General features: G+C 37.7%; 1 protein-coding gene across 8 annotated transcripts in view; it reads right to left on the bottom strand.

Annotated features, from left to right (window-relative positions):
- The window catches only part of LOC107312724 (uncharacterized), a 397,430-nt gene that overhangs the window by 30,978 nt on the left and 338,517 nt on the right, over positions 1-27,935 (bottom strand). For 4 of the 8 annotated variants that reach the window (XR_014945158.1, XM_085544594.1, XM_085544595.1 and 1 more), the window contains 3 exons: positions 27,498-27,681; positions 21,519-21,629; positions 13,011-13,241 (listed from right to left, as the gene is read on the bottom strand). The gene's annotated coding sequence lies outside the window, so the exon portion shown is untranslated. Of the gene's footprint in view, positions 1-455; positions 590-5,801; positions 5,914-13,010; positions 13,242-21,518; positions 21,630-27,497; positions 27,682-27,935 lie in introns of all 8 variants that reach the window. The other 4 variants (XM_085544596.1, XM_085544598.1, XM_085544599.1 and 1 more) reach the window with 4 other exon arrangements.

The raw sequence follows: 27,935 nt of genomic DNA, 5'->3' as shown, positions 1-27,935 counted from the left end.
GATAACAGGAAACACTAAATGCAAAGAAATGAACAATGTTCAAAAGGATTCCTCAGCAAAGATGAGAAACTACATGCTACAGACTTTTGCCTTTAAATATTTAGGTACGTTTTTATATTATATACATAATATCCCACACTACCATTCGGTGTTATAAATACATTGCATGAATTTAGATAAATGTTTTATATTGTTGCCTCCCATTTTTCTACCTTTAAAAAAACACAGCTATGATTTATGCTTTTGAGGGTGGCATAATAGAATTTGACATTTTCCAGCTGAGGTGTGGCCTAGTTCCAGCTCCATGCTTCATTACATTGTACTCCCTTTGAGAGGATGAGAAGAATAAAAATAGCTGGGTTGTTAAAAATGTAAAAAGGCATAAATGAATTCTCACCAGATGTCTTCTTCAATTGTCATTTTCATAAAATTATGGTTGTTAAATTTTTGCTTACCATAAACACTAGGAATCAATACGCGCTCTGAACTCTATCTGGAGGGATTGTTCCCCACCTCACTAACATCTTTTTCAGATTCTCCAATAACATGTATGAAACAGGGACTCTTCTTGTTCTAAATGGTAACAAACCTGGGAAGGAATATGAAGAAAACTTAGAAATACTAACCAGACTTGGGAAAATGCAGGTACAAAAATGAGAAATGGCTCAACTACCCACATTTCATTTGTCTGGATATCTCATGCTTCAGGCATCAGAGGCCTTCCTTACCCTTCTTACTCCTCCATTACTCCCATTCAACATCTTTATCAATGATCTTGATGAGGGGATTAAGTGTACCCTCAGTAAATTTCCAGATGACACCAAGTTGGGAGGAAGCGGCTGGGAAAGTAGAAAGGCACTACAGAGAGACCTGGATAGGCTGGATCATGCTATATCATACTATATGAGTCACCATCCCTGGATGTGGTTAAAATCCTTTGGATGTGGTGCTCAGGGATATGATTTAGTGGTGGGGTTGTTAGAGTTAGGGTAGGTTGCAGATGGACTTGATAATCTTGAAGGTCTTTTCCAACCTGATCGATTCTGTGATTCTATGATTCTTCCTTAGGATCATGTGCTGCACGTTCCTGCTCCTGGGATGCTGTCTTTAAGCAGCTCTTCACACCCATGTGTGGAACAGGGAGTGAACAGCAGATTGCAGCTATTGCAGAGATAGCCAAAGGACAACCCAACTACTGGCAGTGGGCCTAAGCCATGTCCTGCTGCTGGCTGTAGATAAGGCTACCCATATGCAGAACCACTGGCTACCTGGTCTCAATATCCTTACACAGTGACATGCCTGCTCTGCTGCATAGTGCCACCGTCCCTCTCCAAGTTGCCTGCTCATTGCATGATTTTTTGCAGCACAATGATGTCATAGTACAACTTACACATACAGCATGTCTTTAACCAGAAAGAGGCTAGAAGGGCTATGAACAGGAAATACAAGGTCTAACTTACAGATACTAAATACTTTAAAAACTCTTAACATACTGTCATTTTGGAAAGCAGCAAATGAGAGTGCAAGCAGGACACAGAATGCAACTTCCTTATTCTGCAAGGCAGAGTCAGGATGTTTTTTTGTTGTTGTTGTTTTGTTTTTAATCAAAGTAGCTGATTCTGGAACTGTATTTCTCTACATTTCAAATGTATCGATAGGTTACAAAAGTAAGAGGAATTCCTCACAATTAATTCAAATCAGGTTTTGGTGGATGCTGTATGAAATTATAATTTTAAGCACCAACCCTGGTTGTTCTCTCACTGTAGGCTTATCTTGCAGTAAAATAACTGAAAAGAAAAATAGGAAATCTGCCACAAGCAGCTGCAAAGGTTTCTGCATCTCCGTTGACTTCTTTCTGAGTGTCTTAAGAAGCTTGGAATGAAGATTTTTCTGCTGTCTGAATAAAAAGTGAAGTTCTTTGTTCAGAAAAGTTATTATAAGCAAGATAGCCAAGAAGAAAGATTTGTCAGCTTCTTTCTGAATGGCAAAAGGTTGAGTAGATTACTCAATATTTGTCAGATGTGAGGTGATTGACTGTCACTACACAAGGAAGTAACTGATATTGACAGCTCTACAGGATGAAAATGCAAAGACTGCAAGGATATTTATCTGCATCCCCCCTACACATTGCAAAGACCTCCTTCCATAGGAACCCATTGGGCTCAGCTGTGAAGAACAGGAGTACAGACCATGCACATAAGCTCCACAGGATGATCTGTGCTGTGCAGTTATATTTCTGTGTTCTCCAGCTACACTGGCTAGCCATGACAAAATGCCTTGATGATGTGCTCATCAAGTACTGGCAATACCCTGACAAATTTTCTGCAGTGCTGTGTTGAAATATCTGCTTGTTCTGAGCTAGTTTGGATAATGAACATTACACCATACATGTGTTTATGGACATTCCTTGAAAACTCAAAAAATAAATCATGTGAGTTTTTTCCCCCTTGAATATTCTTATTCATCCTCAGTATATATCAGACTCAATTATTCTGCCTTTTGTTCAAGTAGCACTATAAGATATAGAGAGAATGAACAATGTTATTTATTACTGTTAGATGCATCTCCCTATAAGGTTTCAAAGTATCTACTCTTAAAACTGAAATTTTGCATGCCATCTGTCTACTTCAAATTTAACTTTTCTGGAAGAAAAAAAACCTCAGTTCCGTACAAAAGTCTAGCAAAACACAGTGCTTTGCACATAGCAATAATTTTACTTAAACTCCCTGAAAATGTATGAATAATGACTGGTTTAATAATGCCTCTTAGCTTCTTCATGATAGAAGATGCAGTAAGAGAAAAGCACAGCGAGCTGGGATCTACTCCGGCATCAGTCACCCTACAGCTGACAGCTATACTTTCTGAATGGAGATGGCATCTGATCTACAAATGCAGAGTAGTGAAAAGCAGAACAGGAAGGGTAACAAAATACTTGGTTAAATGATCTGTTAAATCTGGTCCTGAGTGTCCTCACTTCTTTAGAGGTGCGACTAAATTTGAGAAGAAAACCAGTATAGGAATGGGAAGAGAATGCAGAAACTGGAGGGCAAATTGGGCTCCAGTGAGAGAAAAAGGAGAGGGTAGAGCATGTTAGATTGTGATAAAAGAGAACTGATGATAGGAAAGAATTTGGAGCTATTCAGCTGAAGGTAAAGCAGAACTGGTAAGTAGCAGCTTGATAAAGAGTGGCTTAGAGACTGCCATCTTGTAAGTGAAGCCATGGAGATGGAAGCATACTGTAGTGATGTAAATGAGACTGGTGAAAAGACTGACCAAAAAAGATGGTAGAGAGCAAGGAAGAAATGAAGAGTTTTCCATGCTAGAGGAATGGGCAATACTGACTTGCTATTGGTTGCCCTGATTGCAGTGTTGGTCTCATTTCCCTCTAAAAGCAGAAACTGTAATTTTACTACTATTTCTTTTAGTAGCTCTTTGAGAGGTCTCTTGTGGAGTTAAACATTTAGATTTGACATAAATAAGAAGTTTTTACAATAAGGGTTGTGAGGCACTGGAGCAGGTTGCTCAGAGAGGTGCTGGAAACCCCATCCATGCAGACATTCAAGGTCAGACTGGACCAGGCTTTCAGCAATCTGATCTAGGTGCAGATGTCCCTGTTCATTGCAGGGAAATTGGACTAGACCATTCTGCTTATGTCATGAACTTTGTAAAACTAGTAATTGTAAACATAGGTAAGCAATTTTCCCCTTCAAAATAACATGTTTAGAAATACAGTCATTCACTGGGATCTTACAAAATGATGCAAAAAAACCCTAAACCATGCAGGCATATAAACTCTTTCAAAACAGAAATACTAAATTGTAAGGATATCTATCTTGTCAGTTCACGTACTGGCAGTATACAGTATCATTCTTCTTATTTTAGAAAGCAAGGTAATTTATGTTACCTTATCATCACATTTGCATGTCTCTTAATTAAAACTATACCTGTATTATCACCTAACCTTCAAATCAAGCCATTAGCATAACTAAAATGACCTCTAAGATTTAAATACTGCCATAAACAGCGATTTCAGAGGCAAAATCTCTATAGCTTTGAAACTGTCTATTAGATTAAAACAGAAATCAAAACAAAACAAAACAAACAAACAAACAAAAACCCCAAACAACCCAAACTAGTTGTTTAGTTCTCACAAAATAAACCTTATTCCCCCGAAGGTTTCTTTCCAACAAAAATCCAAAGCCACCTACTTATTTTTAACTGATGAGAGTTTTCACTGCAGAGAAAAAGCAAAACATATTCAAAGCAAAATGCTGTGCTTTGGGAAGTGTTACTGAAAAATCTTGTTCTAAAAAGGGAGTTAAAGATTTCCTGGGAATGGCAGAGACCTCAGTAAAGATATTATAATGTGGCATTTGATGTTCTAGAGGGATTTCAACAAGTTTTGCATGGTCAAATTCCATTAATAAGTTGGCTTTCTTCCAAGGCTGTGTGTGTCCCTCTCATCTGCCATAGTGCCCTGACTGTAAGGAAACCTCACCTCACCTGCTCAGTCACATCTTGGAAATTTTAATTGCTTTTTCTTGCTTGTTACAGTACCAAACAGGCTTAGAAAAATCTAGCATCTTATAATGCAGATTATGTGGGCTATGAGTAGAATAGTAACAATTTGGTGGTGGTGTAAGAGGATTACAGACCATATCAGAGGGGAAATGCCATGTGGATGGATATTAATGACGATGTGAGAGGGAATAAGAAAGAATCAATGAAATGGAGTTTTGCAAGTAGCTATTCAGGGAGAACCACTACTGCAAGTACTGTCATAGCAGCACTTTCTAATGGATGTTTTTTATTCTTAGGCCATGCTAACATTAGAATTATAAATAAGAATTTACTGTTCCTTTTATTTTGAAAAGCTTGAGTATGTGCGGACTTAGATTACAGCACATTCTAAGCAAGTCTGACTCACAGTTTTTAGCAGATGACCTTTAATTAGCGGGAAGATATTCTATCCATATCATATTCGTTCACTTGTCTTACTGGGCATTAGATGGCTGCTGTGAAGCATAAAGGATTTTTTTTTGTCCTAATCCCTGTGATGTGACATGATTAATGAGATGAAATTCCCATTTGGAGTTTCCTACCAATCAATAGGCAGATGGGCAGTAGTGGATGTCGAACAACAAGACAGCAGGAGTTGCTTAAGCTCTAGCTACTTTCATAGGGAAAAAAATATTTTGAAAGATAATTTAAAGGAACAGATAATATGCATTTTCCATGTTTCTCGTTCCTTCAATAATCTTGTTTTATTTTGTTTGTTTTTAGTGCACATACCAAGGGAAAAATACTACCTTACGCATGCATAGTTAAAATAAGAGTTTGAAAATCTTATGGATGTCACATATGCTGAGTGGGTATGTTACATATATATATATGTATATATATATTTGCCTTTGACATGTAAAATGGAATAAGAGGATAATCTTCCACAGGTTATTATCAACTATAAACATCCTGATTTAAGATTATAAAATCCAAAAAAGTCATACTTCATTTAGAATTTTACTATTTTACATCTCTACAATTGTGCTATATTATTCTCAAAATTAAATCAAACGCTTTAATTTCCAGTACCTTTTTAAAGAAACTAAGAGTAAATGGACTTTTTATTAGTGGAGTTATCAAAAATTTACTGCACTGGAATGTCAGTTATTTAGATGTTTAACAAACAAAAACCCCACCAGATTCTTCCTTTTTCTTGGTAATATAAATCATTTATAACTACTTACTAAATAAACTATTATACAATATTACCTTTATATTTATATTATATATAATATTACCTTTATATGCCTTGGATGTTGTGTTGAGGGATACAATTTAGCTGGGAAGTATTGGTGATAGTTGGACTGAATGATCTTCTAGGTCTTTTCCAACCTTGACAATTCTGTGATTCTGTGAATATTAAAAGATTAGTCAAATATCTAAAATGAAATGATAAATCAAAAGGCAAAATATGCCAGACAAGGGGTTCTTTCATAAGCTGATTAAATCTGAGGAAATAATGCAAGTTTCCAAACAGGAGGAGTAGCAACAGGTTTCAGGAGACTTTTTCTTCCTAGCCCTCATGTTGACTCTCATTTGCTTCAATGCCATACCTTTCTGCTTCTGCTAAACAGGAGTATTGATATTTAGCTATTTTGTATGTGTAAATGATTTATCCTGTATTTTCTTCTCATTGCCTTTCTCTCCTTCCTTCTATCTTACAAAGATGCACACAGAGTAAAATTCATAACACACTCCTCCTAATGAACAAACTCCCACCGAGCACCAAAGTGCTTAATGATGCTCAGCAGGCAGAGTCCTGCAGTTGCCCTATGTGAGCCAATATATAACAACAGCACAAGTTAAAATAATATTTAGGTTGAAAGCAAAAGCACTGCAAATATAAGATGTGCTAGATTTAGTTTTCCAGACTTTAATTCTGCTGCTTTGTGTCTTCATTCAATGTTTATAAGAAGTGGACACAAGCAGACATCACGCTGAGCTGTAAAGTTCACTGGTATCAGATAGCTAAGAACAGAATTGATTTGGAAAATGAAGTTCATAATTATCATATGTATAATCATACAAATAATAATATATTCCCTAGTAATATGTAGATTTTATGAAAATGGGAGTCCGTTCTTATTTTAAAGATGATCTCTGGAAGTATGTAGAGCTGAAATGCTCAATATCAAATAAAGGCAACTGCAAGCAAAAGGAAGAAAGAAGAAAAAGTGGTCTTCTTCACTTCATGGATATATCAGGTTAGGCCTCTGTTAATAAAGGTGCATCCACAGTGCGCTCAATTTTTGCAATGCAGAAATATTTAAAGAGAGAAAGATTCTGGTTTTCAAGATGAAATGGGAACTAGTTGCTTGAAATAAATATTTATAAATTTAAACTTTTACATGGAAAAACGAAGGTAATCCTAAACAGGAAAAAAAATTAAAAAATTAAAGGAAAAAAAAAAAAAAGGGCAATTGCTCTTCATTTCCAAACCATTAAAGCTTGTGTTGTGTGGAAAAAAGCATAAATAAGGTTTCATTTTGAAGAAGCTACTTATAAGCTGGCAATTACAGCTACTGCCTCAGGCTCCTGAGGAAAAAAAAGCTTTCAAGTGCCAAGCTCAGCTGAGGTTCCATTAACATAGAGGGTAAGCAGAAGGCATTTCACTGGCAGAATCAGGCTTTCTCTGCCCTTGCTTAGCTAGACAATTAAAAAACATCGAGTATTGCTAATACAATACCAAACTGACTTCATACAGTCTTTTAAAAGCCACGGTATGCTAGCTTGGGCCCAGTGTTACCACTCAGGTTCAGCATGTACTGGCTGTGTTCATGTGGCTCTCTCTGGCCTGGAACATGGGCACGGCAGGACAAGGTCTGCCAACAGAATGTGTGCAGACATGCTGAGAACCCAAGTCTGGCATCAACACCTACAGTTCTACTCACAGAGAGGGGAAAGAAGCCTATTTGCTTTGCTGGGTTACTTATGCCCCAGCACTTGTGAGAGGGAAACCTTAAAAATCCACATTTTTCTCATGCTTCTGAATTATTTTTTTCTTATCATTTCTTATCATTTTTCTAATCCTATTTACAATATAGGTGAGGGTATCAGTATTCACCTACCGTGCTTTCACATGGGTACTGAAAAAGAAGCTTTTTTAAAAAAAAAAACAGCCATCTGAAAAGCGAGTCCTACTGTATATTGAAACATGCAAATAGATATATTGATTTTCAAGTGCATTGAGCATCCTTTGGCTTCCAACACAATATCTTAGTGACTAATGCTTTTAAAAATCTGACGGCTTGATAAAGTTCTTTACATGAACTTGTGGAAGTTCATGTAAAATTCAAAAACAAATGTCCCTGCTCTGTTAGAAAGAGGGAAAATTAAGATTTCCTTGCATTACTCTCTTACTCAAGTAGATAACAGTGTACTTTGGATATCTAGTAATTCCCCTCCAAGTAGAGACTTGGCTGGAAGCCATAAAAAAACCCTCCTATTTACTCTTCAAGGTCTGGAAACCAGTAAGTCATTCGGCTAAAAGAAAACCCAAACAGCCAACAACAACAAAAACTCCCCACCACCTCAACCATTCTTTTGAAATGCAAGTTAATACAGAGGGTTTTATATTCTTCAGCAACAGCAGAAGACACCTTTGAAGAAGCAGAAAAGGACTAATTACTCTATTTAGAATATCCGTGACTTGGGAAAGAGGAAAATCTATAATGTATCAGAAATAAGCAACAACAAAAGTTGAAAATGTTCAAATCCAGCCAATTTCCCACCAGGCTTGCACACACAGAGTTGCTAAAGCTCATTACAATGTAGCATAAATAGAGCTCTAATTAACATAACAAACTGATCCAAAAGAAAATCCCATCAACATACGTGAAAACAAACCTGATGTGTTTGAAATTCAGCCAACTACAAATTAATTCAACATAGATTACATATACAGGCAAGAAAGAGACTCCAGCAGAGTAACTGGCATTGGACTGGTATATAGGCCAGAAAGAATCCCTCATACCCTCTATCCTCTCCCACTCACCAAGATGAATCATATTTGTGCACCATATGTTCCAGACAGAAACAAAGCAGTGGTCAAGCTCTTATTCTTGATCATTATAATTTATATATAAATTGAGTTATGTCTCTTCTCCGTTTCCAGGCCACTGATTCTAGGCCAAATATTTTCCTCTTTAGAAAGATGGAGATCTCTCTGTTGGGCTCCTGAGCTGTCAGTCATTTACAGCCTCTGATGGCCTTGATACTAACACCCAGCCTGGCCCACCAGAGCATATGCAACACTACAGGCATATCAGTGCGGCAGCAAGGAAGGATGCAAAGAAGCCTGAATTGTGTCTAAAATAAGAATGGTCTGAGAAAAGCATTATGTTGGTGTTGCTATATATTCCAGTATCCAAAGTAGTTTTACTCTGTGCTATGGAGCTAAGGGCAGAGGTAAGAGAAGACACAAAAGCCAACTACACATGTGACAGCCAACTGTGTGAAAGATGTTCTGACACAATCCTCTGTATGCTGTTCCAAACTTAAAATACTGCATGAGCTCTCAGGGTTTGCTTCTGTGAGGTTTATGTGAAATTAAGGTGTGAATTCACAGAGCACCAGTTATCCTACAGAACTGTTGCCCAGAAGTACCTAAACATAAATACTCTTACTACATAGCAAGTGCTCACACCAGCAATTAGCATAGAAAATTTGTATTGTAGACATCAACAGACTTCCTTATGCCAGAGGCTTTCAGAATCATCATTTTATCTGCCAACTACAACCAGGTGCGCTATACTCACTCATATGTGTTAGGGTATAGAATGAGTATCATTGCCATATCGTTTTAAAAAAGGAAAACTTTGGAAATCCTTTTCCTTCTCAGCATGCTGCTATGTGATTGAGCAGCAGTTATCTGTATCTTCAGTGCTGGAGGAAGAATCATTTTTCTTCTTTTTTTTTTTCTTTTTTTCTTACATCTCAAAGTATCTGAAATACTGTTTTAGTAAAGTTCATATTGCTCTGCCCTTCAGGTCATAGCTGATGCTCTGGCCAGAATATCCTCTAAAACACCAGCAGATGTTTGTTTGAGTGGACTTTTATAGGTCTGAAGCCTCATTAGTTGTTTTCATGACCTGAATATTAATTTAGCAGAATGATTTTCCCGCTCTCCAACTGAACACTCAGGAAATTTGGAGTGCTATTCAGTTATCATTATTTAGAATAATATGGATTAATTTAACAAATACCTTTTATGCTGATAAAATTCTGTTTAAATACAGCAAATAATTAATGAAATCTCTACAATAAATCTAAGTATCTTAAGTCAAGATGACCCAATAAAATTAAATTGTTGGGTCAAGTGGCAAATGAAAGATATTCAAGATTGGTAACACCTCATTAAAAACCATTTCAGCTGCCCTAAGGCAAGATGTTAATACACAGTAATTGTCTACTCAGAGTGAATCTTTTTTCGGTTATATGAATAATGCAAAGTAACTATTTCAATATTCTTGTTTGTATCTTTAACAGATTCATTATAGCATCAAAAGGAAACCGAGATGGTTTTAAATTTTTTATGCAACTTTCACAATTTCACAAATAGGAGAAAGAAAGATAAAAACGCTCTTTATGCAAGTGCAAACTTTCCTTGTAGGGGGAAAAAAAAGAAATTGATTTAATTAGGATAACTGTGAATTCCTAGGAATTAGTACTGCTTCTACATCTGCATTCATCTTGTTGCTCCAATAAAACTGTAAACAAATAATAGGACACCAGTAATAGTAATTTAAACAGTGTGAGTGATGTCTATCACTGCACCACAGAAAACTACAAAATGTTTTCCAATTGTCTCTGTAAAGTTCTGTGTGCATTCAGCATTTTAACAAAGCATATCAGGAAGCAGCTGAGCAATAGTGTTTTTAATGCAGGTTAGCACAAATTTTGATAAATCTCAAAAGCCACCTAATCATCAGAAGATAATCTGACTCTCCAATCTACCTGTAGAAAAGGAATAGTAGTGCTACCCATAACAATAAATAAATAGAGTTAATATAGCTTTTGTTATGCTGCTACATAGGACATTTAATCTGCTATTAAATATTGATTGGCTGCCTGTTTTCTGGTGTGCCAATGCTGATCCTAGGGAGGTAAAAAGCTCCAGAGCCCAATCCTGGAGTTTCCTGAGGACACAAGTATCAGCACAGAAAAGATTTAGACCTAAAACAGGGAAGCTTCAAAAGAAGTTCTTTTGCAAATGAGTGGCATTTGTATTTCTCAATGATTCGTATGCCTCAATGTTTTTCAGCCTTGAAAACTTTCACCAAACTTCTGTTTCTAATGTGTTTATGTACCACTGTCGAGGCTAATTGGAAGCTTTCTCTTTAAAAAAAACCAACTCAGGATCCAGTAAATCAGAGTCTAGTAAAAGCATTTGCTTGACAATTACTGATTTGATTAAACTTCCTGCAAAACGTAATAAACTAAGATAATTTTCAGGACCTTGGCCAAAATTGATTTTTTTTTCCCAATTACAACAACATTTACTTCTTGTATTACTGCTTTATTTTTAAGGATTTTTTTATGACACGCAACAGTGATGCTAACAGGACTAAAGCTGTATTCTAAAAATTCCCAGACTGCCCAAACAGGCAGCGCATACTTTAATAATAGCAGTGGAAACCAGCTGGGCTTGCACAGACTTTCCAAAATGTGGGTATCGATGCTAAAAACAGATATCAGATAAGAAGTGTGTAGTCTGAAGCCCTCTGAAGAAATCAGGAGCATTTGTTCTCTTTCCTATTGATGTGTTTCAGCCTTGAACCGCGAGGTCTGTTTTTAAAAAAGCAAGGATAGTTCATGCCTACTGTACCCTTGGCCTACCCTGCTGAGAATACCAACGCAAACGTCTCATCTCCATGTGATATTTAATCTAGACTGTAAGCCCCTCTGGGGCAGAGATCACATCTACTTGTCTGTAAAACCTAATGTGCACATATGGCAAAGAACAAATAGTAAAAAGGATCACAGGCAATATGCGATGCTAAGTTTTGTTCACCTTTGCAGCATGAGAACATATTTATTCCACAATTACTTTCCAGAAAACTTAAGCTTGAGAAAGCCTCTGCAGCCTTAGTCAAAATGCACACCAGGGTGGTGTAACACCATTCTCTGCAGTAACAGGAGATTTTATCCTCGGACCTGATACTCAAATGTCCTCCTAACAGCGTTTGATGTTTAAAGGCTGCTTAAGAAGAACGAATACTAATGTATATCTGACGTGACAGTCAAAAAAGTATCACATAATAGCTGCACATGGACAGCAATACAATACTGAGAATTGTGAATCTGTGAGCAGGGATCTGGAAAGAATGATGTTACTCAGCAGTGTGCTAATCACCTGACCACAGCAGTTAAAAAACTGTCCTCATACAAATAAAACGCTCATTGCCAGCAGGCTATCACAGGGTGGGCTTGACTATTCCATCTCCAGATGGAGGCTGTGCCAGAAAAAGCCAGTCTTAAGAGTAATTTAAACAAGCAACCTGCTTTGGTCAACATGACAATAATCTGAAATAATGCAGGTGAAAAGCTAAAAATTGTCTTCCAAACCCAAGCACCCTCTGCTGAAAGAATAAAGTATGCACACGATCGTTGGGTTACAGCAAGGAGCCAGCTTTCTGCCAGAGCTGGCATGGTAGTAGAACATTATTTGGATTCAAAAACTATGTTAGATAGGACAACAACATTGTCTTTATGACTCATTTTTGTCAGACTGGATTCAAAACTTATACCAACAAATTTGACATTTCATACTGCTCTGCAGAAAGCAAGTAAAATGAGTCCATGTTTTAAAACAGCAGGGAAGCTTCCAGTGCTACAATTAACTGGTAACATATGCCACTGCTGCCAAGAGGATTTTTAATCTCTTTAAACATTAATGTAGCATTTTTGCTTCTGTCGCAATAAGGCAGCCATCTGTGTTTGAACCTGCTGGGAAACTAGGGATATGTTTACAGAGAGAGAAACAGAGTGAGGCAGAGAGGGAGGTAGACAGCCATGTTTCTAGACCCAGCATCAAAGTAGCATTGCAAACCTTTTAGAAAGTATTATTAAGGAGTCGCATAACAGTAGGAAGATTGCTCCAATGTTAAAACTGCTCAATTTAAAACCGTTCAAAAAACAAGCTCCACCCAACTTAGTACATATTCTCCTTATTTAATACACTTCCTCTTCTGCAGAACTGTCAGCAATTGATAAAGGATTAAAAGATTGTTATTTCCAGGAAAAGCCCAGATATATGACACTGAAACAAGCTTATACAACATCAAGCAGCAATAAAAAGGTTAAGCTCTGTCAACTCTTTCAGTATTCGACCACAGTTCTGTATTTCTGTAAGCACTGTATCCTAGCATCAGGACTTGATTTCAACAGAATACACCTTTTAAAAGAAAATATAACTCTTATAAAATGCAAGGCACCCCTGTACTCACCTCTACAGTCTGAGGCTGCTCTGCTAAGACATCACATCATTTTTGCATCTTCTTATCTTTCTCACTTGACATCAGTGCTCACAAATGTTCTGATCTGTTAGCTTGGTTTCACAAGTACCCCATGGTGATTTCCATTTGACTGTCCTTTTGCCTTCTCTAGAAGCTGGTAAAGTTGAAGCCACTGGCTGGTTTTAAGGAGATATCAACTGTGAGAGAATGATTCCTCTCGAGCTGTCATGAAAAGGAGATGGAAAGGAAGTCACATTCCTCCAGAACGCAAAGTTTTTCAACCAGAACAAGGCAGGCAACTGGGGCAATTAAAAGCCCAGAAACAAGCACTGGCCCACCCAGTCTTGCTCTGCTGCTTAAGGGAAAAGGGGAGGACTGGGAATGCTCTGGACAAGGGAGGACTGATGAAGGCGAGAAGCATGAATGCTCTGGAGGCTGCAGTAAAAAAGACAGCACTGTGACAATGGAATAAGAACTGAGCACTGCTAGTCATGTTTTTCACTGAATTATTTTTCAGTAGGGACTAGAGTCCTCTATGAACCAGACACAAAAAATGCAAAAACACAGCTACCATCCATGAAGAAATAAAAGATTTGAGTCTCTCATTTTGGAAAAATACCAGCTCAGCTTTTTTTCCAAGTTCAGTCTTCAGTCCTCAGGATGACAGCCTTTAAAATATGAATCAGTCTCAGGTAAAGAAAACAAGAATTGAATTTGGCCTAAGTACACTTACTATAAAACTACATCTGCAAAACCATAACCATTGATCTCTCTTGCTTCTGGGGAAGATCCCAAAGCAGCCCACAGCTGCTCACATGACTCCAGAGCCAATGTGCATTTGAAAGCGTAAGCCAGCTGGATGCTAGAAGGGCCAGCCATGCAAGTGAGCAATGCATGGGATGAGCAGCCATAAAAAAACAGCATGAAAAACACCTCAAAGTAAGGACGAATCTCTGGCAAAACACTGGCCTTGAAACAGATACAAACTCCAGTCTTTATCAGTTTACACAGATAGTAATTTTAATATGGTAGGATAAATTGTTAATTGTTCACTTCCAACCTCTTTAGGTGAACCTGCAGGTGCTCAGGAGTTTTTAAAACACAGCCATACAGATTAAGGCCCATTTGCTTTTCCAGGCTACAGCAATTCAGGAGGGAGATTTTAAAGAACTGAAGTATGCTTTTTGCTGCTGGGTTATTGCTGGTTGTTGTGGATATATTGACTAATGGATGGAAGGGGGATACAAGAGTTGTCTATTGTGTTATTAAGAATCATCAGGCAAGAAATAAAACTTTTAAATGGATGTGTGCTGAGGTTAAAATACTCCAGCATAGATATAGACACAACTGTATAAATCTTGCAGTGATATTTTTGACTGTGTCCCCTAATTCAGTTTAGATATAAAATGGCAATAAATAGTTATTTTGCACACAGAAAATTAAATACTTATTGCGTATAATATACCATACAACACATAGACCACTAAGCTCTGGGGGAAAAAAAAAAAAAAACAAACCACGATTTTTTGGTGATTTATTACATACTATGTATATCTTATTACATCCCATATATCACCTAATGAAAGAAAAGCTATACGAAAACAACAACTTCCTTTCTCAATAACATAACTTGTTTAACAAGTTTTATCTGTACTGAAAACTGACCTATTTACACACTTAAGCCTGCTGAACTTGTAACTGGTATGCAATATTTCAGATCTTTATTATCTCTTCAATTCAGCCAGTAGGAGATGTGTAATGCTATGACAAATTAGTGAAGTGCTGACTCAAATCATGATTTGCTTGAGTCTGAAAAATTACACACACGGACACATTTTGAAGTTCACTACAATTCCTGTCATTATCCTTAAAAACATATTTTACTGTAAACTAGTTCTCTAAAAACAAACTAATGCTGACAGCCAGAAACAATAATAGCAGGACTACTGAAAGGAACTGAGAAGAGGGGTGGCAACATTTCTGACAATGACAGTATTTATGACCCACCTGCAAAGAAGCAATTTATCTTGATGACTCATCATTAATTTTCTAAAAATATTTTGCCTATTTGCTTTTTCTTTTTTTTTTTTTTTCCCCTCCCCTTTTTCTTTCTAAAACACCCATGGTTATAGCCAGATTTTGGCTTTGAAAGAGATCTGAGATAAAGACTTTTTGTTCCTGAGCTGAATTCTTATTTGCTTCATAAACTCTTGAAGAGTTCTAACTTTCCATAATTCCCGAGGACTGAATCTTCCTGCATCGCTACTCAGTGGCAAGGACAGGATGGTGACCCTCCCCATCCTTGTGCACACACTCAGTTGTTAAGCAAGGGAAGAGTTTGATCGAGCTATTCATACATCCAAAAACAAATTTATGCATAGATTTTTCCACAAGTAAATGGAAGGGTACTCTACTAGATAGACAGTCAGCTTCAATAATGTCATTAGCAGATATTTAGTTTGATGAACATCTATGGGTAACATTAGTTTGCTACTACTTATCAAAGATTTGAGATTTATTAAGGATCTCAAAACAAAATAATGTCTTAGATAAAAATACGTCTAAGAAAAAGCCTACCATGAAGCCCACGGATAAAAATTACTAAACATTATTTGTTTTCAGCAGTGTTCAAGAAAGCACTGATATTCATGTAAGGAAAAAATAAAAATAAAAAAGTAATAAAAAAGGAAAGCCTATTAATGTTTTGTAGTTTATGGCAGCTGTCCAGTGAGGTAGCTTTTTTAGCACAGAAAATAACCAGGCTGGCCAAACATGATTTACTCCAACACCTGCCGGCTTGCCCCAGTCACCAGCCATGTGGCTAAAAAAGTGTCAGTGTTTTCTTCATAACCTTTCTCTAATCTTCTTCTGACCCAAAGTTAGGTTGACTAGGTCCACAGTTTTCCATATCCTCCTCCTTGCCTTCAGACAAGATGGACATGACAAGATTCAAACATTAAAATAATTTTTAATGGCAGGAAAGAAAGGTCTGTGCTGGGTGCCACTAAAAGTTGTCAAATATAAACCAACACAATGGTTGGCAGTGAAGTAAACTTGCTTAAATTGTTATATATTTTTTTTCTGTTTGAGTTTTTCCGCCTTGACAAACCCGGCCTCCCTTTTGCAGGGAACATCAACATAAATGTTAAATAAAATAGCACATCAACTTTCAAATGGTGTAAAAATAAATTAAAACCTGAAAATTTGGACTCAACAAATCTGTATCTCTATATGCAAAACTGGAAGAAATGGTTCCCATGAGCTATGTTAGAACAGGATAAGAGAATTCACCTAAGGAAAGATAAAGATAATTCCCAACATAAAGTCTCCAGAAACCAGAAAAAAAAAAAAAGAGAGAAGCAAGACTAAAAGGTACAGCTGCAGGAAACATGAAAACACACTCAGATTAAAGGGAGAGTTTAGTTTCTTAAAACAGCAACAACAAAGAAGGAAGAAAAAAATAAAAGCAGGATTTATTAGACTTATGAATAAGTTATATCCTCCAATGTGTCTTGTGTGTGAAAGTGCTTCTAAAAATACAAGCAGTTGTTTTGCTATGCACAGAAAAGACTTGTTCAAAAAATGAAATAGTTAATGTGGGCAAGCTCTGCAAATATTAGCTAGAAAACATGGTATGAACAGTAGGGACCCAGTGCACTTGTCTTGAAAATCAGAGTACATGTACTTTAATGCATGTTAAGAAATCGGGAAGTGTACAAATGAGTTGAGATTACAGAAGCCTGCATTGGAATCTCTCTCTACACTTAATTTTTGGAAAATGCTACTTTCTAAAAGCCAGTACTGTTTGGTTCAAATATGAATTACTGATTTTCCTACTGGAGGTTTATCACTGCCATCATACAGTACACTTGTTAACTACTACAAATATCATGTTCAAAATCATGCAAGGACCAAATTCAAAGTCCATTTTTTTTTCTGTCATCAGTTCTTTACTATCAGTGAAACTTCCCTTGCACACAAATCAAACTTATTTTCTCTCTCTCGATCAATTTCCGTCCACAATAAAAATCAATTCTCAGTCACTTTGTCCTCCACAGTCAAAGTCAATTCTCCTCATGCTGACACACATATTCAAATATCTCCCTCTGTAACTCAACACTATTTAGTGCATGCACCATCAGCATCAATTCAACCCACAATCAAGTCCTCATGAATTTATTTCGTTTACCCGCTACCCAACAAAATTAACCCCCACTCACACTTGCTGGATCGATTTCCTCATCCTAAAATTTGTTTCCCCTCTTTGACTATCCTGTTCTGCCCTCAATTTAACAAAACATATTTTAATCCCAACTTCTGCCCTTCAGAAGCTCTGATCACTTTCACTGGCAGGTCCCTCTCAAGTTTCTATTCCAGTTTGCCTTTTCTTACTCCTTGTTCCCAACTGCTACAAGTCCTGGAATGCACATTCCATTCTCCTCTCTCTTTTCCTAATACCCTTATGGTATGGGGTCTCTCCTCCCTGATTTGGCCCTCCCTGATGTTCATACATCTGTTCTTCACTGAGGCTCCTTGATCCCTCATTAAAAACACCTTAGTCCTCCTTTTCCTTAAAGTATCTAGTCTTGTTTCACACAGTGCAGATTTTAGCGTGTTGATTCCAATAAGTGACTGAAGCCTGGACTGATTTCTACTAAAGCATTACAGTCTGCTTCTTGGAAAGTAGGAAGAAAACAATTCAGTCCCTCTTAAAAACAAATTTCAGCAGCAGATCCTAAATGCATTAACATGTAAGACTATACAGTTCTGGCTTCGTGATATTTTTTGAAATGAATATTACTTACTTGGTGAGTAATTTCATAACTTATTAGGTGAAAAAATACAATGAAAAAGATACATGGAGCTTGATCCTATGAATTTTGAAGTTTATTCATACACAAGTAAAGATTTATTTTAGAAGGTTAGGGTCTTCTTGCTATCCAGGCATCTTATTTACTTTACCCCAGCCCTGATATAGTAGTTTAATTAGCTTCAGTGATACGTAAGTTCAAATGCTTTACTGGATCAATGAATTAATTTCACTTCTTTTTCCTCACTTATTTTGCTCAAGGTGATAATACTTTCTTACATGGGTTATGAATTCATAGTTCTTAGAAGTACATCCTATTTGGTTTAACTTGTCACAATTCCTTTAGCTATCTGCTCTCTGAACATCTCAGATGCAATCCTTTCCTCTTACAAATATTTGTGGGAGGTCATTTTTAATAAATGTTTTACAGATGGACTCTGAAGAAAACCCACCCACTCATCAGATGTCTCTCGTGGTGTTTTAATACCTTTTTGTGGATTTTCTTTCACTCTTCTCTGATTATGTTCTGAGAATAATTATTTTATATCTCAAGGAAAAGGAAAAAGAAAAAACATAAGCAAATATTCCAAATAATATCTAGGCAGAGTTTTAGCATCGTGCAACTTCTGGGTAAGACTTCAGCTGGAGTTCATTAGATATGATGGAAAAGTACATGCAGAAAACAAATGAGATCCATATTCAAAATTGTGGTGTGTAAGTAATAGAAGTCATATCCAGAATACCTAAAATAAGTTACACTTTCTGACTTTGTGAATTTTATATTAATGCATAAGAGTGAATTTTATATTAATGCATAAGAGTGAAACTACAACTGTAGCGACTGCAGTGGCCAGACAGTGGTAACATGTGTGCAGTGTTTACATGCATGATGCCTCTGATTTTTTTAAGAATGGCACAGAGATACCTATCACAGAACTATACTTGTATCTCAGTTGCATCTGTTCTGACTTTGATCTTTGTAGCGGAATAAACAAAGGACTTGGCTTAACCTTTATTTTATTCCCCAAAATAAAACTAACAATAATTTAGGGGAAATTGTTTTTAATCATTAATGGTTGCCTTTGGTTATTGTTTTTATTAGCATATTAAAATTTGCAACACTATTTAAGCATTATTTTTCTAATTTGACTAATTGCAAGAGAAGAAAAGAAATGGGAAATTATTCAGCAATGATCCTAAGTAAAAACATCAAAACAAAACAATTATTAGTTGGCGTAGAACAAGTCATGGCCGAATGCTTTCCTGGAAACCTAGTGTATGAGGGTTCCATTCCATCCTCCTTAGAAATGTATTAATGCCTATTGTTTTAGCACCAGGTGCACATGTTTGTCTACAAATTATTTTCCTCCTGAAGGCCAAAGAACAAAAGCCAAAACCTCCTAAACTGGAAAATAACCTCATTCGAACTTTGATGCAGGAAACCCAATGTTCTCAGCTACATCATTAAAAAAGAAAAGAAAGAAAGAAAAAGGAAAATTGAAGTCAAAGCAAAGAAAGTATTTTTAGATTTACAGAGAGAGAAAGGACAATATTTTTTTCTTAATAAAAAGCTAAAACAGCCTCACTGCAAAATTTGGAGAAGAACTGTTTTTTTTTCCCCCTTTCCAGCAAACTAGTGTGAGTCTTATAAGCCACACCACCAAAGGGACAGAGAAGGGACACTCCCTGCTGACAGCAGGTCCATCTGGGAAAACTGCTTAGCGCAGTGTGACACTGCAGCTGCCTGCACCAAAGGGGACATTCTCACTGCACTGAGCTGCCTCACAAGAGCTGATACAGCCCTGTGTGTTCTCAACCACTACCTTTCACTCATATAATAGCTTGTAGTAAAGTATATTTCATGCTGCAACTTCTGAATATGCTACTTCTTTAATTTGAAATGCATCACACCTGGTTACCTGTTTTCTTTTTGAGTACCAAGCCTCACATCTTTGATTTCAGTAACATTTTGATGAATTACGTAGCAGTAAGACAAAAATCTGTAATGCCATAACATAGAGGAAAGTACAGTGACAACAGCAGGGTGGCAAAGTTTTTGTCTGCAACAAATGACCAAACAAACAAACAAACAAACAAACCCAAACGCAACAGCCATAGAAGCAGAAGCACAGGAAAAAAAAAGCTCTTTAGTTTCAGGCCTCAGGATTCCCTTGACTCCACAGCCTTCCCTTAAATGAGGTCTGAGAAGGGGTGGATCCTGGCTTTACCCCTTCCAGTTACTCAGGTGCATTGCATGCACTGAGCTCCCTAGGTTGGCCCTACCTTCCCACCAGGTGCTCAATCACTGTTACAGGCTGTGACTTGGCATTTCTGCTACATAAAATACAATCATCATCTTGCATTCAGCCCCTGCGAGCATGCTCTCAATGCAGAGTTACACAATGATTTGGTTTTGGTTTTGTCATTTTCCTTTTTTTTCCCCAAAGATTTGGTTGAAAGTGTGCGCAGCTGAAGTGAAGCACCAATGTAAAAAATAAAGAGACTAATCAGACAAAAAAGAAACAATTAATAAATGGCTCTAGAAGAAGGGAAACTACTTTAGATTTTACAGGAAACAAAAACAAAAGCCATTTTTTTTGCCAGCAATTAAAATTAAAAATAAAATCCTTGCAACTCTTTTGTATTAAGTCACAGTGATGAGCAACAGATAAAAGGGGTCTCAAGCAATTCTGGAACACAGTCACAGAAAATCTACAGCAGATCTTCAATCCCTAGGTGTTCAGTGTCAGAAGCTACAGGCAAGTCCACTCAAAGCCAGTCAGGCCAGTTTTCCACAACTCTGGTTTTCCACCTTCAATTACTTTAAAGAATCCTCTTAGAATACTCAGGTAGGTTTCTGAGATCTTAAACTGATTCACCTAGTAGCAGAATTGAATTTTCTTATATGACAACAGTACAACCAGCAGCACAATAGCTATGAAGAAGCATGTCAGCATACAACCTAAAAGAGATTTCAATTAAAGCTTTCATACTCAGACATTTTCAAAGATCTGACACTGCAGCTCCTGCAACAAAAATACTATAAAGAGACGCACTGTGAATTAGATGTACCATCAGAAAACAGGAAGGGAAGAACCTACCTGACAGATCAATACAGCCTTGTCTCGTATCATACCTACTGAGAAAAGCTACTCCTTTACAGGGAAGGATTTACTTTAAAAAGCCCATTTCCATCATACATGAAATCCCTCTCCTGTGATCCTTTTTTATTAAGATCACATAGGAAACAACAGCAGCTTAGAATACGAGATAAATGTATTATGGTTATCACAGGTGATTTCCACAAAAACAGTTCAGTGACTTGTCTATGTTAAACACTTTCTAAAAATCCTCTTTCCAGATGAGAAGCATGGGTACATGTCAGTGGGTTTAGTATTGAGGTATGTGGTTCGGTTTCAGTGAAATATGCTGCCTGACTCTGTAATGACACAGACTGAACTGCATCAGATACAGACAACTAGTCATTAAAATTTTAAGCCACATGGACAACATTCAGCTCTAAGACTGTGACACAGAAAAATACAGTGGGATAGAGAAGCTAGCAGCCAGGTTTGCTGCTCACAGAAAATGCAAGAAGCAAGGACTGGGAAAGCGGAACTTCTTTACAAGTAGAAGGTTTTCAGTTCCTTTCATATCCATTCTAGTTCAGTTTGTCACCAACAACTCACCAGACAGCACCATCTCTCCCACCAAGAACAGCTAGGATCCTCCTCCTTCCATGATGAAGCTCTTCGCCCACAACTCACATCTGAATCACCAGCAAGTGGTCTTGCATAGCTCTGTAGGTAAAACACATGGATGTTTACTCTGCCTGTGCTTTGAATCACCTCTCTATACAGCAAGTTATGATGCAGATGAAGAAAAAAGCAACAAATGTCATAGGAAAAGCAAGGAGGCCCGCAGTCAGGCAGCTGCTCTCTCCAGAATATTCACCACTGGGCCTCCATGAACCCTGGCTGGCAATTAGAAGCAATATCCTTCAGTTTTCTATAGAACAGAAGATAACATTCAAAAATTATTATTATCTTCCTAATGAAATGATTTCAGGAGATAAGATGAATCCTGGAAAAGGTGTGCTCAAAAAGCATCTGGTTTTGGGAGGTGGAAACTGGTGAGCGGAGTCAAACTGTAGACTGACTTGGGGTGCTGCAGCTGAAAGCATGGTGCCGAGGTCCCAGCAATGAAGCACATGAGAACTGCTGGGAGCAGAGAGGATGCAAATTAATCACCTGTTTATTTAAACTTTCCAAATTATTCAGCAATGCTGGGAGGAGAAAACATCAGTGCCAGAGGTGATGAGAACAGCCAAGAGTATATGAACACATTAATATGATGACAGAAATGCAGCTTTGAGCCTTTAAGGGGAAGGTTGCAGAAGGCTGCTGTCAGGCAGGGCGAGGTGTGGGAGATCACTGCCTGCTAACAGCACCCCCTGCTGCTGGGGTGGGGAGTTGCACCACTGCTTGTTCACACCGGACACCTCGGGTCCACTTGTGCATTAGCTTATAGACAGCCACAACAACATGGCCCTACAGAGAGCAGGTCTCATGGAAGAGCACTTAAGAAAATACCTTGCTTCATTCTCATTTTACCTGTCCTAGATGCTGCCTCCTACATATTTCACTTAGACTTCTGAAACAAATTCATTTGTTCTCTCAACTAGGGATCATACCCAGGCTGACAGGCATTATTTTTACTTCTCTCAGTATTCAACTTATCTCTCTTAATGTGCGACCTCAGGTATCACTGTGGGCTTGATTTTCCTGAGCTCCGAGTGTGGAAATTTCATATTCCATTCAGCTCCTTCTCATGAGAAATGGAAAGAGTATTCATAGAAAGCAGTTGTATTTGGGCTTAACATTGTTAGCATTTCTTCTCATGAGGGATATTAAATAATTTCATGCACAACTGCTCAAAATATTTTTTAAACTTCTGTAAACATAAGATTGCCAAAATCTAACATATGTTATGTGGTATTTAATCCTCAAGAGGAACCGAAGGAACAAAACACTTCTGCTAAAGTAATTAATAAGCACCAATACAGATACCTAGAAGCTGTTCCATCAAAATGAATCATATCCTCCTGTATGTCACGCCCAATATTTAGCAGCCTAAAAAAGAAAATTCAATACAGAAGAATGCTGGCTGAAACGAGTGCTGAAATCTTATGTATTGAGATCAAATCACCAAAGCTGTGCTACCTTCTGGTGCTCCTGAATCAGGAAAAAAAAACAGGGAAGTTATTTGTAGAAAATTAATTTTTCCTGTTTTGGCACAGCTTCTGAACCCTGTGGGGACCAGCGATTAAGGTTAAAGTGTATGCTAATGAATTACTGAAGTAAATTAGAAACCGGGAGAGCTCCCTAACTCCATTACATTTGTAAAGGTCTTTTCAGTTGCTACTTACAGCACTGACAGATAAGTCTTACTTTTTGTTTTGCTGCTGGCTATGGTAAACAAGAGTCTCTGTTAAATGAACCTGTTTATAATGCTCTGTAGCTATTACAATGTTACATATATGCTATTACTTACAAAATAACCCCAACCTGATAGTGATGTCTGTGGATGAAGGCAGGTGAAGTGTGAGCCTTCTCTACCAATGCAGACTCCTCAGGTGTAACAGAACTGTGTGGTTCTGTCTGCTCAGAGGCAAAACTGCTGCCTGGAGTTGTTGGCAGTGCTGCCCCTGGTGAGGGCTACAAGAATGGCTCCTAGTCTGCGACCCACAAACCTGTGTCCAGGTGTGGAGCCCTCAGTACAGAAAAGATATGGAGATTTTGGAAAGGGTCCAGAGGAGGGCCACGAAGATGATCAGGGGGCTGGAGCACCTCCCCTATGAGGACAGGCTGAGGGAGTTGGGTTTGTTCAGCCTGGAGAAGGTTGCGGGGTGACCTCACTGCAGCCTTTTAGTACCTGAAGGGAACTTACTCCCAGGAGGGGAGTAAACTCTTCGAAAGGGCTGATAATAGCAGGACTAGGGGAAATGGTTTTAAGTTGAAGGAGGGAAGATTTAGGTTGGATGTTAGGGGAAAGTTCTTTACTATAAGGGTGGCTAGGTCCTGGAACAGGCTGCCCAGGGAGGTTGTGGATGCCCCGTCCTTGGAGGTGTTCAAGACCAGGTTGGACGGGGCCCTGGGCAACCTGATCTAGTAAAGGCGTTATGTTTGGTGGCCCTGCTAGGCAGGGGGGTTGGAACTACATGATCCTTGAGGTCCCTTCCAACCCGGGTAATTCTGTGATTCTGTGATTCTGTGATTCTCCTACTCCTTGCCCTTCACTGCTGTAGATGGGAATTACTTTATAACAGTTGTGAGGATGCTGTTGGTGTTAGCAAAATTGTCCTCTACATATGCAGCAGAACACTTCTTAAACAAGAGCCTGAATTCAATTTCCCTGTGAGGTTTGAAAATCACATCTGCTAGCTTTGGGAAACTGCTCCTTGGCCACAAGGGAGAAGGGGAAAGGTACTTTTTGCTCCCTATTTCAGAGTACAGAAGCATAGATAATATAATTTAAAACTCAATGAACTGGAGAGGGAATAATAGGCAGAGTCTGTATCTTAATCGATGATGTATTTCATTGGATTCCGGTTACTATTTCTGAAATTGGAACTGCTTATCAGTCATATGGTACACTGAATGAAAGCTTAAATACATTAAAAAAGAGTCACCGAGGTTGTTTTAGAACTATGGATGTCTCAGGTGTCTCACCAGACTATAAACACTTAAGATTTTTGTTTTGTTTTTCAATAATTTTTAGTTTTTGGTTTCTTAAAATAATTATCAAGAGGTTTGAATTTTCCTGTTTTTAATTTTAGAGTAAATTTCTCCAAAATTCCCATAATCAGAAAGTATAATTCCAAATAATTTGTTTTTCGATAACCTCTTTGATACTGACACTACAGAGGTATGGATTTTTAAGATATTAATAAAATACAAGGCCCCACTAAAAACAAAATCCACATTTCTTCATCTTTATGGTGTAAAAATTCATAAAGAATGGAACCTTCCTAGTTAAAGCATTGAATGCCATCAAGTGTCACATGAATAGCATTACCATTGTTAAATCATGGAGCTCTTTTGGTTCAGTGCCACAAGTTGTTTCATTACATTGCCATTATATAGTCCTGGTTTTGGTACCTTGAATGAGAAAGAAGTAACATAGAAATGGAAATTTCTTTTTGCCTTACATAACATGCGTACAATTCAATACTGAGAAAACCAGCCGAACTACAGAACTAGTTATCATTGCCTTTATAGCTGTAGAAAGATTCTATGTTTTTGCCACAAAAATGGGACACTGATTTACACTAATGATGCAAGAACACTCACTACACAAGTGTGCCCATTGCCATCTCAGCCCTGGATCCCCAGGGGTCTGTTGAACCTCCTCTGGCTGCAGTTTCATTGGTTGCTCCAGGGTACAATTTGGTTCTCTCTAGAGATGTGTATAATTTAATTATTTCTGTTCTTAGTCAGAGAGGCCCTTGAACATCTTCATCATAGAACAAAAGAAAGTAGCCATGAAATTTTCTCATCAGTCAATGAGTTGTACATTAACCTAAGCTCCCTATGATTAAGCAGGTTGAGAGTAGACCAAGCTTAACTGAATGGAAGAATGTTAAGAATCTTAACTTATGGAAGAATTTAAGAATCGGATTAAAGAGAAGAGGGATGATGCTGAACTCATGATTTAACACAGCATTTTAAAACAGATGCCTGTTCAACAGGTTGATTTTATTTCATTTGTAACTTCTATGCAGGATGTGGTTCTGCCAACTGTGGCTTTAAAGGTTTCAGAGACAAAAATACACTTATCTATATTAAAAAAGTGTGAGCTGCCTACTTGGCATGCTTCAACTACCCCACAAATTTACTAACACAAAAGATTTTCACAAAGGTTGTTAATAGCTTTTCTTATTTTGGACACAACCCTTCTCCCAGTGCTGAGATTTTTGAGATCCACTGATAGGCTCTGATGGGCAACAGAGGTTTCAAACATAATAAGATCAGCAGCTTGACAGAAGGAAAGCACCATCCATGCAGAAGGAAAACGGGAGAGTGCAGGACAGCACTTTCATTCAACCAGGCAGGGATTTTTGCTGGCCAGGTAGCCCGTGTGGTCTGTTCCCCATTGCAGCTCTGGTGCAAGAGTATGCTGATGCCAGCTCCTGGCTGGAGTGAAGGAGAACTGCTGGGCACAAGGGAAACTGGTGCCAGATGTGCTGGTCTGAAAATGTAACATGTATGTTGGACGCATCTGTGAGAACCGAATATTCCTTGTTTAATAAGGTATCTTTCTAGGTTTTCATCACATAGGAATTCTTTGCTTGTAATACAGTTGAAGCTGGAACAGTCAAAAATCCAGTTCTGAAAGAAACTGCACTGACAGCTTCATAGTTTCACAGCCCAGCAAACACTGGCATGGAAACACTCTTTTAAAACGGTCCACATATTTGTGTTGAAAATAACATTTATCTGTGGACATAAATATCAGGGCAGAGATGCAAAAAATTCCAAGTATTTTTCCACATAAATTCAGAACGACAAAATATCATCTACTAATGCAAAGCAGAATAAAGAGGCCTAAATCTCATTTTGCTAGGTATTTAAGCTCTGTAAGTGTCTAAATGAAAGGGCATTTTCACTCCTTGCTTTTAAGAAACCAAAATTTATAGCAGTATTGTAGGAGTCTTCAAGGTCAAAGGGTATATAGTCTGCTTGCTGCAATATAACCTGACATGATAAATCACGTACAAGCAACCAGCAGTGCTCCTATCATGAATTCGTAGAACGAGAAGAGAAAATTATTTTTACAAAATATTCATTAAATGATATAGCAATTTTCATTTTTTATGTGTTCTGTTTTACTGCTTTGTTTTTCCTTCACAATAAACAGTCTTTTTTAAAAAAGCCCTTTCTCTTTCTTATCTCCCCTCCAACAAACATTATGCCACAGAGAAAAGACTGCTAATAGAATAGTTTTAGAGAGAGTAGGTAATGGCTTTCTTTGGGACTATAGCAGTACCATATAAAAAGATTTTTCATGAAGTATGAAAGTAGAAGTGACACATATTCAGCCTTTTTTCATTGTTGTTATAAAAATACACACTCATAACATTCCTAAGGATGATGACAGAAAATCAGAGCTTTCAGAAACACCTTAATCTGCTGCCTGCTCTATATGAGCTTCACCTCAAGAAAGAAATAATTAGAGGTCTGAGAAAAAAAAGAAAAAAAAAAGGTTAAATTTGTTTAGTGGTATATTCTGAAAATATATTAGGATGGTTGAAAGCTATAAAGAACCAATATCTCCATAGTACCAACAACATAACACTGGAGCACACGGGAGATATGATTTACAGCATACAGAAGATCCTAATACAAGCCTATGCCTTGATCCTATGCCAGTGTGGAAGTAGGAGGATATTTAAGTCTCATGTGTAAAATCTTTAGACCTTTAATACAAGCTTTTATGGGCAGTACAGACTTACAGAAGTGCAATAAATAATAATTCAAATGGGAAAAAACAACAAATCCAATGAATTCCTACAAATAAAACAAGTCAGAACAGCTAAGAATCACCACGCACTCAGACAGTATTAGATGCAGATTAGCAGAAGGAATTCTGTCATTTACAGTACTTACTGGTTTATAGCTGCAGACTGAAGTCCAGAGTTGGCTTTCAAGGTACCGCAAAAGAATCACTGTTTATTCTTTTTTCTCTCCTTGCAATGGCCCTGTAAAGGGGACCTACACAGCCTCACTGCGATCCTCCGCTGAAAAAGCAGGAGCTTTTTCAGATCAAGAAAAGAGGTGTCCATGGCTTCTCCTAAGGTAACAACACCAGGAAAAATTCTAAGATCTGGCATGAGAATGAATTGTACTGGCATTTTTTTATTTTTTTCCTCACTATTATTTCAGATTTTCCAGTGACATCATGTCAGCACTTAATACTGCAATGTTATGCTTCACATTCTTATTCATTTATAAATCACTGCTTTAAATTCCTCTTCATGGTGATCTTGCAGTGGATACGGATTACTTCTATTCATATTATTTGCTCAGTGAAATGAGGGTAGATAG

This window comes from Coturnix japonica, chromosome 4, assembly GCF_054131305.1.
Source record: "Coturnix japonica strain WE chromosome 4, WE-NBRP24, whole genome shotgun sequence".
Classification (NCBI taxonomy): domain Eukaryota; kingdom Metazoa; phylum Chordata; class Aves; order Galliformes; family Phasianidae; genus Coturnix; species Coturnix japonica.
Note: the sequence above shows the minus strand (reverse complement) of the source record. Positions and strands in the feature narration are given on the sequence as shown.